This window comes from Kogia breviceps, chromosome 10 (assembly GCF_026419965.1).
Source record: "Kogia breviceps isolate mKogBre1 chromosome 10, mKogBre1 haplotype 1, whole genome shotgun sequence".
Taxonomy (NCBI): Eukaryota; Metazoa; Chordata; class Mammalia; order Artiodactyla; family Physeteridae; genus Kogia; species Kogia breviceps.
The window spans coordinates 94,643,848-94,664,082 of NC_081319.1; the positions used below are offsets into that span (position 1 = coordinate 94,643,848).

The window sequence follows — 20,235 nt, forward strand, 5'->3', positions numbered from 1 at the left end:
TAAAACTCAAAATGCTAGAATATAAAAAAAAGAATGTCTACATGTATATAACTGAGTCACTTTGCTCTACAGCAGAGGCTGGCACAACCCTGTAAATCAACTCTACTTCAATTAAAAAAAAATTGAAACTCAAAATTCTTTAAATATGCTTTTCTGGCATCATCCATGCTTTCCAGTAGCCCATGTCATGGATTGAGAAAGCAGTATATGAGAATTTACACCCAGAAAACACTCATCAATATGATCATTTGACAGATTTTAATTTAGAAACAAATCTGAGCTTTCAGACACAGAGAACCAACAGAAGACAGTTCACAATACCATTAGAAGCCTTTTAACAGCTGTCAGCCTTCAAAGCAAGAGCTGGGTAAATTGAATCCCTTCTCCCAAAACTTAGACTTCTAAAGTCTTGTGTACTAATGTCTCTACCCCATTCTCTCATTATGAAAAGCATTAAGAAGCTAGCTAGAAATGCAGTCAGCTCCCATAGTATATATCTTTAAGACAGAGGTAGACAAGGCCTGCTGATGTAGCCCTCCTTACAACAGACCCATAACTTTCTTTCCCAACAAGAAACTGACCAGCATTCTTCAGCCTTTCAGGGACTGAGACTCTGTACACATCCAAAGAATGCTTAGCTCGCCTCCCAAGAAAGGAAATTGAGTCAAGGGGATCAGGTAAGAAAGGTCAAGATGTTCTGTATGTCTTCTTGAAGATGAGCAAAAAGATCTCACACTGTTTGAAAGCAAACGGATTAAAGGGTCAAGGCTTTAACCAAGAGTCTCCTCATGAGGTAGAATCTTGTGTGATAACATTTTCATCAGTAGAAACACTCAGGCAAATTGCTCTGCTCATCTCTCTCCAGGAAGCTTAACCCTACCCCTCAGCCAATCTCTTTCTCAGCAGTCCCAGAATAATACCCTGCCCTGTATCTGCGTGACTTCTTTGCAAGACCTTTACTCCAAAGATGGCCTGATAGGCCCAAATCCTTCCTTTTAGTGCTATTCTTGGCCCTGATAGGTCAGGCCTCGCCAACAGCAGGTCAACAAGTATAGAGCTGTTTCAGGTCATGTCCTCAAGGAGAAAATATGGCCTTTTTTTCTGACACCCAGAGTGTCTTCTGGTGACCATTCATCTTTTCCTTGAAAGTGAAAAGGTATATAAACATTCTGACTTTAAAATGTTTCTTTTAGATGTTAATATCACCCATTTACAGATTACCCCATGTTCCAGAAAATGCTTCCTTATCTGACTCTTCACTTCCTCCTTGTATTCTTCTTAAGCTTGAAGGCAGAGGAATTCTGATAGAAGCAAAGGCTCTGGCTACACTGATTTTTGCTGTCGTTAGAGGGTCAGCTTGTGGAATATCAGGTGAATGTGATTCATTTTATTCAGATAGCAAGAATGGACACCTCCTTTTTCTGGTCCAGCTGCATGATGGGATCATCTTGGTCTATCCTCTTATACCAGTCCTACCTACTAATGGTCACACAGATTCCTTTAATGTGGGGTATCACTCTGACAGTTTTCAGCATACATTAGCTTACTAAACACTTTTTGGAAAATTGAATGACAGATTTGGCAATGGCTCTTTAAAATTTCATCTACAGAAACTAAGAAAAGTGAAGATTTATCCCTATTGATCATTTCCGCGGGGATGTCTGCCTGAATCAATAAGGACAAAATGAACATCATGACAATTCACTGATGGCATATTGGGTGAGTTTGTTATGAACTTTGCTAATATTTCTAATCAAGGGCGAATAGTACTGACTAGTAATCTTCACTTTTTAGTTTTTCTCTATTTTCAAAATGGATATTTTAAATTGCATTGAACGACATTAGTTCTCCCCTTAAATCTACTCTGACCACAGTGGCAGGTGCTTATTTATAATTAAAAATCCTAATTGGATAAATAAAAGGTGAATGAATGAATCCATGGAACAAAAATGAGAACGTAACTTTAATTTGTCATTATAATATTGCTGCAAATATATAAAAATCGAACATATACACTGACAGCTTTAAAAGGTAACAAGGACACATGAAAATATTGATTTTGTTATGTAATCAAATTGAAGGAATTTTTCATCTTGTTATGTCTAACACTTATTGCAACAAAATAATACTACTACAAATGAATGAATCTGATAATAATACTCAAAACTAGAGATGTAGGATTATGAGAGAAGAAAGCTAATAATAATCGCAAGAGATGACTGAAAGATTTAAAGCATGCTTTCAAGATATCTACCTCAATCAACCTAACCAAAAATTATAGATAAGCTAAAACCCATATTGACTGTCCTCTTTGGATAAGCAGTATATTTCAGTTTAATAGAGACTTTTAATAAGGAAAGGGGGAAAAAATGGCAAGGTTAAAAAGAAAAATATCCTTTTACAAAATTGGATTATATAGAGCTTCAAAGTATTACATTTCACTGTCCGGGCCAACAGTAAGTGGAGATAGAAAGAGTAGCTGCCTCTGGTGTGACTTCTGCAAAAAGGTTACCAAGAGCATCAGTCTTTCTTAACTTCACGGATTCTTTCTCTCGACTTTAAATCTCCCACAATCTCTTAACATTTTGTGGATCCCAGTTTTGACTTTGGGAAAAATATCTGTTTTAAGCAACTGTTCCATCATCTGAAGCTGAGAAAGCTCCCAGGCTCATAGTGAGAATTGCTTTAGCTCTGTCTTAATTTGATGGTCTCCAATGTTGTGTGACTTCGACAGTTTTGATGAGTGCTCTCACAATTCTCTCTCGCTCACCTTCTTTATTATTATTATTTTTTGCTTTTATTGGAATTTTATTGGGATAACTGTAGATTTGCACACAGTGTAGGAAATGATAGAGATTTGTTATACACTTGGCCCAGTTTCCTTCAATGGTAACATTTTGCAAAACTAAAGTGTAATATCACAACCAGGATATTGCCATTGATACAATCCCCTGATGGTATTCAGCTTGAGCGTGTACGAGTCTGTGTGTGTGTGTATTAAATTCTATACCATATTGCCGGTAGGGCTTCCCTGGTGGCGCAGTGGTTGAGAGTCCGCCTGCCGATGTAGGGGACGCGGGTTCGTGCCCCGGCCCGGGAAGATCCCACGTGTCGCGGAGCGGCTGGGCCCGTGAGCCATGGCCGCTGAGCCTGCGCGTCCGGAGCCTGTGCTCAGCAACGGGAGAGGCCACAGCGGTGAGAGACCCGCGTACCGCAAAAAAAAAAAAAAAAAAAAAATTCTATACCGTTTTATTAGTGGCCTCCAATTTTTGTCAAATTGTTTGTCCTAGTTTTTTCCTCAGATGTAGTTCATTCAGGGTATTTTCAAAGTGAAATCCACCCCACATTTAACCTGGAATGTTCCACATCTGCCCCAAATTAGAGACTCATTGGTTTACTATTCATCTCTTCAGTGGTCTACATCAGCTTTCTTCTCAACATTACAGAAGACAAATTTTCTTGGATTTAGATGAACATGAGTCATCGCTGGGTTAATCTGTTTCATCTGAGTATAGATTCCAAATTTTTCATGGTTTATTTGTTCATTCAAAAAATATTTCCTGGTTGCTTACTGAGTCCTTAAAGTACTATCCTAGGAGCTTGGTGTACAGTGGGGAACAACAAACGTGATCTCTGCTCTCAGAAGACTTATAATCTACTAGACAGCCAGGACTGTGCCAACAATAAACTGCCAGAATCAAGTAGGTACAGATTAGCTGAAAGGGTGGTCATATTTTTTAAAAGTTCAATGCTGCTTCCTCACTTGCCTCAACAAACAGATGACCTTCATCTAGTCTCCATAGGAATTCATCTACCTAAAAAACAGGAGAATACATTACAAATAGAATTCAAAGAGAAACACTGCAATGATATTCAGCTTCTGTCATTCAACTGGATTATGCAGCCATGTACAAACCAAGCAATCCAAGCTATTATCTTATAAGATTTTCCAAACTCTTTATCTTTCCCTTTAGTGTGGCATTGGCCAAACTTGAAGGACCTAGTTCATAGAGTTCTTCTGATTGTAGAGAAGATACCACTTCCATCCTTTCCAACCAGGCCAGAAGCTTTATGGTAGGATGATGCAATGGAAGGAAACTTGGGGGAAAAAAACGGAAAGAAAAAAAAAAAAGAGTTGAACTTATACCACATATTCAAATAATAGTGTGAGTAAAATTTGCTATCGGGCTAACACACATTTACTAAGCAAAAACTATAATCACTGTAGATATTAGACAGTCTCCGACATTCAAATAGACAAAACCCCTAGCTACAGGTTGACTTATTCAGAATCTCAGAATATATTGTTCATCTAACTCTTTAGGGTCCACCTTTCTAAAATTCATTCTTCTACCCAGACTATGCTTAAGTTATTTTATGGTTGAAACTGCCAGATTGTTCCACCTGCCCTTTCCCAGTCCCAAACTCTAATCCATACTTTGAGCAAGGGTTTTCCACCAAATTCTTGTTCAGGTGCATGCACTGATTCAAAGTTCTTTTCTGAGTAAAATCTGGCTTTGCACAGATACCCTGTTATCATCTGTGTGCACAAATAGGGTAGCCCCCCATCTGGGCTAGCATGCAAGTCAGGATACTAAATTTGCACAACAGAATGTTGGCTTTGCCACCTGCATACCTGTTATCGAAAGCATATGGCTCTCTCTTTAATCAACAATACAAAACATAGGCTCTTCAAAGGCACTCCTAGGAGATTTCAGTCCTGCCTCTGATCCAGCCCTTGGCAAAAGCTCACTTGAAACATCTGATATTTGAAGGAGAGACTTTAAGACATGCTAACTGCACATTCCTTTAGGCACCTATGTTAAAACATTTCCTTCTTAAGTGTAAATATTTCAAAAACAATGTATCTGGATGCTCTCTGTGAGCCTCTCACAGAAGTTCTCTCTCTCTGTAATGGATTCTAATGGACGTAAATACATATTTACTTGTAGTTTATTTTGGCATCATTTGTAATTCTATATCTGATGAGCATATTTACAAACAAGGATGAGGGTGCAGAAAGCTGGAGGGACCTGTGTCCCTTATGAATTGATGGAGTCACCATATAGCCCTCACTTGCCTATCTCTGAAACTACTTTTATCCTGAGAAATAAAGTTCTGAATTATTCAGACCACTGTTATTTTGAGATTTTTCTGTTGAATGTAGTAAGATAGAATCCTGACCAACAGCCTGCACTGAAAGAACAAAGAGTCAGTAAAAACATAATGCAAGCCACATATGTAATTTTAAACTTTTTGCTAGCCACATTTAACAAAAAGCAAAAGTTAACAGGTAAAAAAGATTTTAATTATTTATTTTACTTAAGCTAATATATCAAAAATATTATCACTAACATTAAATTAATATAAAAATATACTAATTAATTATATTAACCCCTTATCAGATATAGGGTTTACAAAAATGGGAGAACCATTTCATAGGTTGATGGTTTTCTTTGCTTTGTGGATCCTTTTTAGTTTGATGTAGTCCAACTTGTCTTATTTTGTTTTTGTTGCCTATGCTTTTTGTGTTATATCTGAGAAATAATTGCCAAGACCAATGTCCAAAAGCTTCCTCTCTGTTCTCTTCTGGGAGTTTTAGGTCTTATATTTGTCTTTAATCCATTTTGAGTTGAGTCTCACATTAAGCATTCTAACCAAAATTTTTTTTAATTAAAAAAAAAAAACCACTGAGATATTTTATGCCTTTTTCATACTAGGTCTTCAAAATCCAATGTGTACTTTAATTTACAGCACATCTCAATTTGGACTAGCGTATTTAAGATGCTTAAGAGCACATGTGGTGGGCTTCCCTGGTGGTAATGTGGTTAAGAATCCTCCTGTCAATGCAGGAGACAAGGCTTCGAGCCCTGGTCCGGGAAGATCCCACATGCCATGGAGCAACTAAGCCCATGTGCCACAACTACTGAGCCTGTGTGCCACAACTACTGAAGCCCACGCACCTAGATCCTGTGCTCCGCAACAAGAGAAGCCACCACAATTAGAAGCCCATGCACCACAATGAAGAGTAGCCCCTGCTCGCCGCAACTAAAGAAAGCCCGCACACACAATGAAGACCCAACACAGCCAAAAATAAATAAGTAAAAATAAATAAATTTATATTTTAAAAAAGGGCACATGTGGCCAGTGCCTCTAATATTGGACAACACATATCTAGGTAAGTATATGTGTGTGCATGCACATATGTGTGCACATGTATGTGCACGCTCACACATAATCCAACATGTAAACAGATACTATTACATGGGGGTAAATGCTTCAGCAGAGACATTTACCAGATGATTTGTGTAGCAAAAATGCAACATCTAACTCTGTCTGGAAGTAAAGAGGAAAGGGTCATAGAAAAGGGGAATTTATGAGGACCATTAAAAAAAGATGAAATATTTGTCAGCTAAATGAAAAGAAAAATATAGTCAAGAGAAATACAGCCTGTTTTGAGAACTGTAAATTTTTTCAATTGAGAAATAGAACTTGAATACAAAAAAATGGATAAAATATGACTTTATAGTAAACTGAATAATTAGAAATGAATTCTCATCCAACTATCACCCAGATCAAGAAATAGAACATTGTTATACCCCAGAAACCCACCATAAGCCTCTTCCTGGTCATACTTTGTCTCTCATCTCAGAAGTAGCAATTATCCTAATTTTAAGGCAGTCATTTTCTTGCTTTTCTTTATAATTTTACCATCAATATCTGTATCTCTAAATAATATAATTTACATTTACTTGTTGAACTTTTATAAACAGAATCATACTATATGATTCCTTTGTGTTTTGCTTCTTTCATTCAACATTATGTGTTTAAGATATGTACATATTACAGTGTGTGGCCTCAGTTTATTCCTTTTCACCTGTGTATAGTATTTTATTGTATAGATACACTGTAGTTTGGCCATTCTACTTTTTTAAAATTGAAGTATAGTCGATTTACAATGTTGTGTTAATTTCTGCTGTACAACAAAGTGATTCAGTTATACATATACATACATTGTTTTTCATATTCTTTTCTATTATGTTTTATCACAGGATATTGAATATAGTTCCCTGTGCTATACAGTAAGACCTTGTTGTTTATCCATCGTATATATACTAGTTTGCATCTGCTAACACCAAGCTCCCACTCCATTCCTCCCCCATACCGCCTCCCCCTTGGCAACCACAAGTCTGTTCTCTAGTCCGTGAGTCTGTTTCTTTTTTGTAGATAAGTTCATTTGTGTCATATTTTAGATTCCACGTATAAGTGACATCCTATGGTATTTGTCTTTCTCTGACTTACTTCTCTTAGTATGATAATCTCTATGTCCATCCATGTTGCTGCAAATGACACTATTTAATCTTTTTTATGGCTGAGTAATAATCCATTGTATATATGTAGCACATCTTTTTTATCCATTCATGTGTCGATGGACATTTAGGTTGTTTCCATGTCTTGGCTATTGTGAATAGTGCTGCTATGAACATAGGAGTGCATGTATCTTTTTGAATTATAGTTTTGTCTGGATATATGCCCAGGAGTGGGATTGCTGGATCATATGGTAATTCTCTTTTTAGTTTTTTGAGGGACCTCCATACTATTTTCCATACTGCACCAGTTTACATTCCCACCAATAGTGTAGGTGGGAAGGGTTCCCGTTTCCCCACGCCCTCTCCAAGATTTGTTATTTGCAGACTTTTTAAAGGTGGCCATTCTGACTAGTTTGAGGTGCTACCTCATTGTAGTTTTGATTTGAATTTCTCTAATAATTTGCCATGTTGAGCATCTTTTCAGGTTCCTGTTGGCCATCTGTATGACTTCTTTGGAGAGATGTTTATTTACGTCTTCTGTCCATTTTTTGATTGGGTTGTTTGTTGTTTTCTTATTGAATTGTATGAGCTGTTTGTGTATTTTGGAAATTAAGCCCTTGTCAGTCGCATCATTTGCAAATATTTTCTCCTAGTCTGTAGGTTGTCTTTTCATTTTGTTTATGGTTCCCTTTGCTGTGCAAAAGCTTGTAAGTTTGATTAGGTCCCATTTGTTTATGTTTGCTTCTATTGCTATTGCTTTGGGAGACTGACCTAAGAAAACATTTGTATGATTTATGTCAGAGAATGTTTTGCCTATGTCTCTTTTAGACGTTTTATGGTGTCTTGTATTTAAGTCCTTAAGCCATTTTGAGTTTATTTTTGTTCATGGTGTGAGGGTGTGTTCTAACTTCATTGATTTACATGCAGCTGTCCAACTTTCCAAACACCACTTGCTGAAGAGACTGTCTTTTTCCTGTTGTATATTCTTGCCTCCTTTGTCGAAGATTAATAGACCTTAGGTGTGTGGGTTTATTTCTGGGTTCTCTACTCTATTCCATTGATCCATATGTGCATTTCTGTGTCACTACACACTGTTTTGATTACTGTAGCTTTGTAGTATTGTCTGAAGTCTGGAAGGGTTATACCTCCTGCTTTGTTTTTTTTTTCCTCAGGATTGCTTTGTGCTTTATATTTTTCTCTCATAAGTATTATATACTTGGATTTGGTTTTTTATCCTGACTGACAATTTTTAGTGTTTTAATTGAAGCATTTCATCCATTTACATTCAATATAATTACTCATATAGATTGGGTTTAAGTTTAAATCTATCATCTTATCTTCTTTCTCACCTATTTTATGTTTTATTTTCTCTCTCCTTGCTTACTTCTGGACTGATAGACTCTATTTTATTATTCCATGTTCCTCTCTACTATTAGTTTCTATTATTTAAATGGTTTCCCTAGAAATTATAGTGAAGACCTATAATATATTAAATTCAAATATTAGTTAGTACAGTTCACTTCTCTCTAAGGAGTACAAGAGTCTTTAGCTTTATTTATCCCCCTCCCAATATACAAGTTACATTTGTTGTAAATGTTAATTATATATTTATATATATGACTGTGAAGCTTTTAAAAAACAAAATTCATGCCCATTTTTTCCAGATCATAACTGCCTTCAAAGCTAAAATATCTTTGACTCTTAGGCTTACATCTTTATATCTCTGAGTTCTTTCCTTCTTCTGAATTTGGTCTGAAGCTTTCTCAACCTCTTATTAGATTTCAGTAGCTTTAAATATTTTCTCAATCAGTAAATGAAATCCAATTAGGAGGTCCTCAAATTAGTGTAAATTAAAGATGATCATATGGAATGGAATGACAAGGAAATATTTAAGAAAGATTAATGATGGACTGGATTAGTTTCCCAAGTTCACATGAAGATAAGTATTCCTTTCATTCTACAATGATCCATACCTTCCATACTTTTAAGACCTTAATGCCAGGAAAAATTTGTCTTCCCATCCTAAGTTGTGTGTTTCTTTTTCTTCAAGTTAAAAATTAAATAATTTTATTTTCTGTGGGTGGGTAGCTAATGACACAGTTTAATGCTAAGTTAGAATACTAACTTAGCTTCTGTGCCTTACTTAGCTACTTTCTATTTCAAAATGGCTTTTTTCAAAAGTTTAAGCTTTCCCAGTAACTTTTGAATATAAATAGGAAAAAATAATAAATTCTAAAGTAGATCAGTTGACAAAATTAAGATACTAATTTCAAATATTTCTGTTATTAAGGGTTGTAACTGAGTAGCCCATTCAAACTATCTAATTATATTACATTATATTATGTTATATTATATTAATATAGTTGCATGAATTTGGGGAAATCATGATGTGATTTTTAATTTAATTTTTATTTTATGCTCAGCTCCACTATTCTCCACCTGTGAGTTCTGCTAACCTAAGGAGATAATCACTTTCACCTCTTTTGTTTCTTTTTATATGTACCACAATATTTTTAAATAATAGGCTTATACTACTATTTTATGATTTTTAAACTTAAGAATTTTTATCTTTCTTTAATGGAGATGAAAGTTTAGCTCCTTTACATTCTCTTTTCCATACATTTACATATACATAATTTCTTTTCCTTCACATTCCCAGCAATAGTTACTATGATTATGTTAAAATTGTTCAAACTGAGATACAAAACATAATATAAAAATATTTAGTTTCTTATACAGATTTTTGGGTTTTTTTCTGGAGCTGATAGTTGCCTTGGTGTTTTCACCAATGTAAACCATGATTTTTTTCTCTAAGCACTCCTATACAGATGTAAAATAAATCATCTTAGCATTAGCAAATGATAAAGAATTGTATCCAGGGCTTCCCTGATGGCGCAGTGGTTGAGAGTCCGCCTGCCGATGCAGGGGACACTGGTTCGTGCCCTGGTCTGGGAAGATCCCACATGCTGCAGAGCAGCTGGGCCCGTGAGCCATGGCCGCTGAGCCTGTGCGTCCAGAGCCTGTGCTCCACAACGGGAGAGGCCACAACAGTGAGAGGCCCGCGTCCTGCAAAAAAAAAAAAAAAAAAAAAAAAAAAAAAAAAAAAAAATTGTATCCATTTAATTTTTCCCTCATCAGTATGTTTCCTGAAACTCTTTAACCTCCTGATTTAATCTGAACTCTGGGCCCCTGGGCTTAACATGTGGCTTTCATCCTGGACCTTTTCTTTGCCACAATACTAAAACGTCTCTGATCCTGTGTTGATCTCTTGTTGCCTCTCTTTCTCTTTATTGGTTTACTCTCTTGCTTGGGTGGAACACATCTTCCTGTTGCTTCAGGAGAAAGGATATATGGAAAGCAGATTTTTGAGAACTTGAATGCCCCTGAATGTTTTTATTTTCTTCTGATACTGATTAATAATAGTTTTGTTGTACAGAATTTTAGGTTGGACTAATGTTTCCTCAGAATTTTCAAAATACCATTTTGTGGTTTTATAGCTACCTATTTTGCTGTTCAAAAAACCAGCTCCATATGATTATTAATCATTGGTCTTTGACCTTCTTTTTTCCCTAACAGCCTTTTTAACCTTACTCCTTATTCCAGGTTCTGAAACTTCACAATTATGTGAATTGTGAGTTTTTGCTTCATTCACTTTAGCCCTCGATGGGCCCTTTAAATTTGTAACTACATGTTTTCACTTCTTAAAATTTTTTATTTGATAATATCCCCTTTCATTTTTGTATTTTTCTCTCTCACTAGAACTTTTATTAACCTATTTGGGTCTCTAATTTTCTTTTCTCTTCTATTTTCCATATCTATGTCTTATTTTCATACTTTCTGAGTGAAATTCTCAAACTTACCTTCAAGTCTTCTGCTGAACATTTTATTTCTGTTATTGCATGTTATCATTTTCAAAAAACTCATATAGATTCAATTCCACAAACATTTGTGGAGTACTTAATATAAAGTTACTGTATTGCAGAATGCTTTATTGGGGACAGAAACAAATATAAAAATATCTCCCAATTCAAAAAGCTTATAATATATAAATATATATACAGGTATCTATAAAATAAAAGCTACATTAATTTGAGTCAAAAATCTGAAAATAGAGAGGGAAGACATGTCATCCGTATTTTTCCCATTTCTAAACCATAAGTTCAACTAATGAGACTATCAGAAAGTTAATTAAAAGATATTACTGATGATCATATTAAGCAAGCTGGCAAATTCTCAATTTTGATTGACACTACTCAGGGTAAACCTTTGATTGACATTAGTTCAGTCATTCTAATATGTGTCTCAGAGCCCATGATAGATATAATGGGCATAAAATTAAACTCTGGAGAAAATATATTGCATCCTGTTACAGAATTTTATGAGATCAAATAATAGAGCTTCTTAAAAAGTATGTAGAATGTTCAAATACTGACACACCCTACTTGAAGAGATCACTCAACTGTTTTTTGTCCTGGTTAAAAAAAGAATCCTCTAATCAAGGTCGCATATGGTATTATTCACAAGTCTTAAATCTAGTAATAGAATGGATAATGGGAAGACAATAAGGGATATTTCACAGTTTTGACTCAAAATGTCTGAGTAGTATTTATCATGGAGCAACATAAAAGAATTGCTATTTGACACAAACAGCAGGGGACTCCAATCCACTTTCCCAGCATTATGGAAACAAGACAAGGTTCTAGAAAAGGAACTTGGAAAACAGGGCTGTATTGCTCTGAGAGAACCCTCTCAAGTAAACAGTGGCTTTTCTTTCCCCTGTCCCCAGTTTTGTTGAGATATAATTGACATATAATATTGTATAAGTTTGAGGTGTACAACACATTGATTTAATATACTTGTATATTGCAAAATTATTACCATCATAGCTAACACTTCAATGTTACAAACTATCATTTCTTTTTTGTGGTGAGAACATTTAAGATCTACTGTCTTAGCAACTTTCAACTATGTAATGCAGTATTATTAACTATAATCATCTTGCTGTATGGTTAGATCCCAAGAACTTATTCATCTTATAACTGCAAGTTTGTACTCTTTGACATCTCCCCATTTTCCCCACCACTAGGTGGGCCTATAACCACCATTCTACCCTCTGGTTCTGTTCGTTTGTCTTTTCAATTCCATATGTAAATGATCTTATACAGTATTTGTCTTTCTCTGACTTATTTCACTTAGCTTAATAACCTCAAGATCCATCCCTGTCGCAAACAGCAGAATTTCCTTCCTTCTTATGACTGAATAATATTCCATTTTATATGTAACGCTGCAATGAACATGGGAGTGCATATCTCTTCAATATCCAATGTTTATTTCCTTTGTATATATACCCAGAAATCAGATTGCATACAGTAGTTCTATTTTTAACTTTCTGAGAAAACTTAATACTGTTTTCTATAGTTGCTGTACCAATTTACATTCCCACCAACAGTGCACGTTTCTCCACATTCTCACCAACACTTATCTCTTGTATTTTAGATAATAGCCATTCTAATAGGTGTGAGGTGATAGTCTCATTGTGGTTTTGATTTGCATTTCCCTGATGGTTAGTGATGTGGAGGATGTCTTCATATATATCCGTTAACCATATGTATGTCTTCTTTGGAAAAAGGTCTATTCAGTTCCCCTGCCCAATTTAAATCTTATTGTTTGGGTTGTTTGCTATTGAGTTGTATGAGTTCTTTATATAATTTGGATATTAATTAACCCCTTATCAGATAAATAATTTGCAAATATTTTTTCCCTTTCTATAGGTTGCCATTTCTTTTTTGCAGTACGCAGGCCTCTCACTGCTGTGGCCGCTCCCGTTGCGGAGCACAGGCTCTGGACGCACAGGCTCAGTGGCCATGGCTCACGGGCCCAGCCACTCCGTGGAATGTGGGATCTTCCCGGACCGGGGTGTCCAGGCGTCCGGACCTGCGTCCCCTGCATTGGCAGGCAGATTCTCAACCGCTGCGCCACCAGGGAAGCCCCATTTCATTTTGTTGATTGTTTTTGTTTTTGTTTTTTTGCTGTGCAGAAGCTTTTTAGTTTGATGTAGTCCCATTTATTAATTTTTGCTTTTGCTGCTTGTGCTTTTGGTGTGGTATCCAAAAAATCATTTCCAAGACCAGTGTCAAGGAGGGTTTTTTCTTTTTTACAGTTTCAGTTCTCATTTTTAAGTCTTTCCAATGTGTATGGTTTTGTTCCACACAACCAAGCAATACTCTGACACCAGCTGGGCGTCCTACCATTCAATTCAATTCAATTCTGATGCTGTCTACCTGGAGATAATATCGGATCTCAAAGGGTCAGTCCTACAAGTCTCCCCCTCTCCCACTTCACATGCAGTTGCAAGCCCAGCTTGTCACCTGTGCTTCTGACCAATTGGCTATATATCAGAGGTTCCAACAACCCCCCTCTTCGGGTTTGATTAATTTTCTAGAGTCACTCTCAGAACTCAGAGAAACATTTTGCTTACTAGATTACTGTACCAGTTTATTATAAAAGGATATAACTCACAAAGAGCCAGCTGGAAGAGACACATAGGGCAAGGTTTGTGGGAAGGGGCTCGGAGCTTCCATGCCGTCTCAGAGTGTGTGACACTTCCAGCACCTCCGTATGTTTACCATCTTGGAAGCTCTCAAACCCCACCCTTTGGGATTTTTAAGGAGGCTTCATTACATAGGCATGATTGATTAAATCATTGGCCATTGGTGACTGAACTCAGTCTCCAGCCCCTGTCCCCTCCAGGAGGTCTGGGGGTGGGACTGAAGTTTCAATTCTAACCATTTCCAACCTTCTAATCATTTGGTTGGTTCTCCAGGAAACCAGTCCCATCCTAGGTTACCTTGGGCTTTCCAGAAGTCACCTAATTAACATAACAAAAGACCCCTTTATGTCTTTCATCATTTAAGAAATTCCAAGTGTTTTAGAAACTGTGCCAGGAACAGGGCAAAGACCAAATATATATATATATTTTTATTATAAATCAAAATATCACAGTCTTTAATCCATTTCAAGTTAATTTTTGTGAGTGGTCTAAGATAGAAGTCTAATTTCATTCTTCTGTATGTGGTTTCCCAATTCTCCCAACACGATTTATCGAAGAGATTTCCTTTCCCCACTGAATTTTCGTGGCTTCTGAACAGGAGCTTTTCATGCCTCAGTGTCCAGAAGGGGAAGCCAGTTGAAATTAATGGATGGGGGACATTGTTTTGTCTGCAGATATAAAAGATGCTCCCTAAGGGAGGTGCTGGCATTTGACATTAGTAAAGAAAGCCTAACTATTGTGTGACTGCTATTCTTACTTGAACTCCTCAGTTTCAAGGGCCCCTCATCACTGGGCCCAAGTCTTGGGAGTAGCTTTGAGTAAGTGGTATAGCAATAGCTTAATTAAACTTGTGTGGTCATGACCAATAGCACTGTGTCTGTGTTACCCAAGTTCAGTCAAGGAATAAATCTGCTGTAAGGGTATGGACAGCAAAATGAAGGCTGTTTCTACAGGGCTAGAATATATGGGTCAGAGCAGCCCATTTCATTGGCTTAACCGATTCAGATGTCTGTAAGGCTGACCCAAACAGCTGTGTGGAAGTTGGTTGTTTGCATGTCATAAAAAAATGAGCAGTTCATGTACTTAATAGATTTCTTCCTGAGAACATTATCTTTGTATCTTAAGAGCCTAACACACTGTCTGGCACAGCATGGCTGCTCCATAAATATTTGTGGAATGAATGAGCTCTAGGAAGTCTTAGACAAAGCAACTTAGTTCCATCGTCACTACCTGCTGTGCTAAAAGTCTCCTGGGCTGATTCCATATGACACTTAGGAGACCTGTCTTGTTTTCTTATATTGCATTTCATCAGCTCCTATTAGATTCAAAGAAAAGTTGAAATAGTTCTTGAGCAAATATTTATGGAAACCTACCATGTTCAAGGCACTGTTGGAAAAATAAAACTCTAAGATAGTATTTTCCCTACAATAGCTTACAGCCTTAAAGAGAAGATATGTACACACAAATACGTTCTCAGAATTATAGACCTCTAACTAATAAATGCATTCATATGCAGTTGTATGCCTCAAACTTATATACGTGGTAAGAAATAAGTCCCTCTTTAGTTTGATGCTTCATTTTGTTTAACGCTAAGATCTAAAGTGACTCTAAGCCCTCCCTGGCTATAAGTGACAGTCTTTTCCCTTACTAAATATTTCCCCAAAACCTCTGGAGTTTCTGTGCTGGGTAGTCTCCATTTGCCCCTCCTCCTATCCTCCTCTTTTGTCTGCCTGCTCTGAGCCCCAGGAGGCTGCCCTACACCACTGACTGTATCACTCAGACTCCAAGGTCCACTGGCATTCGGTTGGGCCAATGGAATGCAGTGGCAGAAGATGGGTGTGCAGAGAGAAAGAATGGGGTGTATACTCACTCCTCTTCCTGCCTGGGAGCTGTTCTGATAGCAGCTGCACCTCTCTCGACCACAGATCCTTTCTCAAGACTCACTACTCCAGCTCATGCAAGTCTCTGAGAACACTATTCATCCTTTGCCTCTGTCGTGGTTAATTTCACGTGTCAACTTGATGAGGCCATGGGGTGCCCAAATATCTGGTTAAGCATTATTTCTGAGTGTGCCTGTAAGAATGTTTCTGGATGAGATGACCATTTGAATCGGTAGATTAAGTAAAACAGATTGCCCTCCAGAGAGTGGCCTCATCCAATCTTTTGACGGCCTGGATAAAAGTCTGAGTAAGAGAAAATTATTTCTCTCTATCTGACTGTCTTTGGACTCACACTCAGACCGGAACTTACACCATCGGCTCTCCTGCTTCTCAGGCCTTCAGACTCGGTCTAGGACTCGGACTGAAACTCAGACCCTCTGTTAGACCTGAACGGTCTCCGAGGGATCCCAGCTCGCCCAAGAACCGCCAAGAGTCGAGAGTCGCTGCAACACGCAAGAGGTTTATTAGGAGCCGGTGCACCGGGGTTCCTTGGTCCTCACGCAGGAGGCCGAAGAGGAACCCCCCCCAAGCGGCATCACATACATTTTATAGCTTTCATTTTTCATTATGCAAAGTGTGGATATATCAAGGGTTTTTTTTCTCATTGGTTTGTTTGTTCCGGACCGGAGTGGGGACTTGGCTCTAGTTCCTTGATTGGTTGGCTGTCGGATGCCTACTTTACATTTACCGGAGTGGGGTCTTGGCTCTAGTTCCTTGATTGGTTAGCTGTCGGATGCCTACTTTACATTTTCGTGTTTTTGTGGTGGGGGGTTGAGTCACATGAGTTATGGTTGGCTAGGGCGACCTTTAAACTCTTTGGCTTAATCATTCTTATCACCCGCCATACTTGTTTGCTCGGAACGGTTTCTGCCCAGGGGGGACATTCCAGTATCTTATTGCCAGCCGAAAAAAAACTCAGAGCTCAAAAGTATCGATAGGGAAGTAGGGGTGTAAGTATAGTTAAGGCCCTATACCACCAGCTCTCCTGGATTTCCAGCTTGCCGACTGCAGATCCTGTAGCTTCTTAAACTCCATAATTGCGTGAACCAATTCCGTATGTCCGTATGTGTATATATATATACATATATATGTATATGTATATATGTAATATACATATATATATGTATATACATACATATATATCCTTTTGGTTCTGTTTCTCTGTCTAATTTTTTCTCCTGACTAAGACACTCCTTCAGATCTAGAGATGGTAACAGCTTCCTAGTGTTCTTAGCCTCTGGGTGCTTCAACATTGCTTGTTGGTAGCTTTAGCCCTGCCCATACCTCTGTAAATTGTCCCTTCAGTAAAGCTTCTCAGAATCTTGGTTGAGTGCATCTGTTTCCTGCCAGAAGCCTGAATGACACAGTTGCTCAGAACCATCTTCTCATTTCCTCTACCAGCTGGGAGGACACAGGAGTTCAGATCCCCCGAGGTACCTTATGGCCGCTCCAAAGCTGCTGGTCTGAAGACACTCCCACCCACTGATCTAGGTTTATTCAGCAATGACCATCTCCCTCCCTCACGTGAAGACTTTGTGTTATCTAGAAAATGAAGAATTTGGATAGTTCATCTAATACAATGGAATTCTGTAATATGGAAGAGCTAGAGAAGCATCTGATGTGTTAAGATTTTATTCTATTTAAATATAGAATGATAACAGGTTACTTATGCTCAGGGGTGCTTACTCTGTCTTAATCTTTCATGAAAATAAGATGGTAAAATGACAGACCACAAGAGGTAGCTGAAATAATCCTTTTTTTTTTTTTTTAAACTGTGTCTTTGGTACATTATGGGTCAAACAGGCTTTGGTCCCTTGGTTTTAAATTCCAGCCACTTTCAATACAATTATTTATTGAAGACAACATGTCCTTTGTTCCAAACAGCTGACTTTCATACTTTCGTCATGAAAATTTTCTTGTATCACAATTATTTGTTTGTGTATCCAGAGTAGTACACTTGTTCTCATAGCAAGACCTTATCTTATTTATCATTTTATCTCCAAAGCTATAGCTGTGCTACTACATAAGCATTTATTAAATGAATGAGTGAAAGAATGAATAAATGACAATGAACCTTGAAATGTAACTCATTTGTAAACTGAGAACTATGAAGCTTGAGTGGCACAGAGCAGTGCCTGGAGCCTGGATTTTTCTCTCCTTGCTATGAAGGGTCCTGCCTCTCACCTCTTTCCAGGTTATTTCCTACCTATTGTGTGTTGCACTCCTCTGAAATTGATTAGCAGCCTATGAAATTACCCAAAAATTCTGTGGCTGGCAAACTGCCTTTTACTAGTATAAGTAAAATTTGCCATTTTCAAATCCTTACCTATGAACTTATGATTCACAATATATCCCCTCTATTCTCCAAACTTCAGACTCATGTACCACAGAGAAATCTTTATTTCCCTCATTCTGATTATTTATTATATAATAGCAAATTTATAACTCAGTGATGGACCTAAGAATTTTAAGCCCCTGAGCAAACTTGTAAACTTTCCTTATCCCTTGCAATGCAGGGCTACTCTTGCTTTATATATATATATATATATATATATATATATATATATATATGCACCCACATACCCACCCCATATACATATATATATCCTATATATGTAATTTATTTATATTTAGTTATATATAATATATATTTATTATATATAATATGTACATATAATTTAAATATATATCTAAATATATTAATTAATTAAAGGGAGAAAATGGCAGTAACCTCTTTCCTCATTTTTGTGTGTTTTCCCCGTGCAAAAGTTTCAGAGTAATTAACCCTCAGCAGGCTGAACAACCTATGCGCAATCATTTGCTACACCTTTGGCTTATAGAGTTCAGCAGAAGTGGATGTTTGCTCAGTCTTAGGTAGAGATGCAGAGAATTCTAACAATTCTCCAGTGCTATCCCTTGTTGACTTGGAATTACTTTCAAGTATTACTAGCCTTACGTAAATTGTAAAATATCAGTGGCTTAACACAATAGGAGTTAATTTCTACATGTTTAACAGTCCAGTGAAGATTTCCTGGTGGGTAGACAGGTTTCACCCAGTGGTGATTCAGGGGGTCCCAGGCTCCTTCCATATCATGGCTCTTCCATCCAGGAGGGCCTGAGTCCTTGGAAACCAACAGCCAACTGGAAAAGAGCAAGAAGAATGTTCCATGAGAGGTTCCAGTTCACACTTCACTACAAAGAGCTCGGCCATTTGGCTGCTCCGAAACCCAAAGATGCTACTGCTCAGTGACAATTATACAATGGGAAATAAGGACACAGATTTTTCTGTGACCAAAGAGTTGACTCTGCCACGGGAAGCATGGGTACAGGGGATGTAATCCCAAATAGAATTTTTCTGTGGATTTAGAGTGGGGGAAGAGGCAGGAGTTGAATCCGAAACTCCGAATGTGAGCCATCTTCAGCACTTGTCCCTTCAATAATAGGGAAGAACCTTTATAGTCTATTACAAGTTATTCACCAAAGGGATGTTTCCTGTAAGCTAAAATTATACATAATGGCCCATCTCTGGGAACCCTGCCTCCCAGGTAATGAACATAAAGCTGAAAAACCTTTGTTTAGCTCACAGGAAACATCCGGACCAGATACCCCACCCCCCAACCTCCCCCAAAGCCCCCCACCCTCACCCCATCCACGTGAAGGACTGCAGGGAGGAAGTAATTAACACATCCCCTCTGGAGGCTACCTGGAACTAGGAAATGTTTTACTTTACTCCCTCCCCTTTTAGTATACAAGAAGCCTGCGTTCTAACTCAGGCAAGATGGTTCTTTGCAACATGACTCCACCATTTTCTCGGTCGGCCGGCTCTCTGAATAAGGTCGCTGTTCCTGGCCTCAACAACTCATCTCTCGATTTATTGGCCTGTCGTGCAGCGAGCAGTACAGGTGAGCTTAGACTCGGTAATGAATTTTCATGCAGCTAGCCAGCAGCCTTGCTGTTCGTGGCCTGCTGGGCCCCAGTTGGGGAGTCTAGCAGCTTCCGCAGCCACTTGTCCTGGGCTCTTTCCTTCAAAATTCCCCAAAGCAGCCCCCGCTTCCCCAGCGCTTGGCAGTTGGAGGAAGTAATCCACATTTGGAAGCTGACAGACTCCATACAGGAGGGTAAGTCGCTCTGGTGTGTATAGCCGGAAAGTTTTTCCTCTCGGTTTGGGGCTTTTTCTGCAGAATAAGCCAGTTTGTTTGGGGTACCCTGTTGGAGAGAGGAAATAGTTGCATTTTCTCTTCGTTTGGGGCTTTTTCTCTGGAATAAGCCAATTTGTTTTGTATTTGAGTGGGGTACCCTGTTGGAAAGAGGAAAGAGTTGTTGGACTTCTACCTGATTTTTGAACTGGTTGGTTTGTTTCTTTGGATGCTAGCATTTGTGTGTGCCACTTGTATTTTGTCTGTCTTGAATTTCTGTCTTTAAAAATGGGAAATGT

General features: G+C 37.9%; 1 long non-coding RNA gene across 2 annotated transcripts in view; it reads left to right on the plus strand.

Moving 5' to 3' along the window:
* LOC136792037 (uncharacterized) overlaps positions 1–20,235 on the plus strand; it is a 161,400-nt gene that overhangs the window by 22,177 nt on the left and 118,988 nt on the right. For both annotated transcript variants that reach the window (XR_010835161.1, XR_010835160.1), the window contains exon 2: positions 1,611–1,719. This is a non-coding gene — a long non-coding RNA (uncharacterized lncRNA). The remainder of the gene's footprint in view (positions 1–1,610; positions 1,720–20,235) is intronic.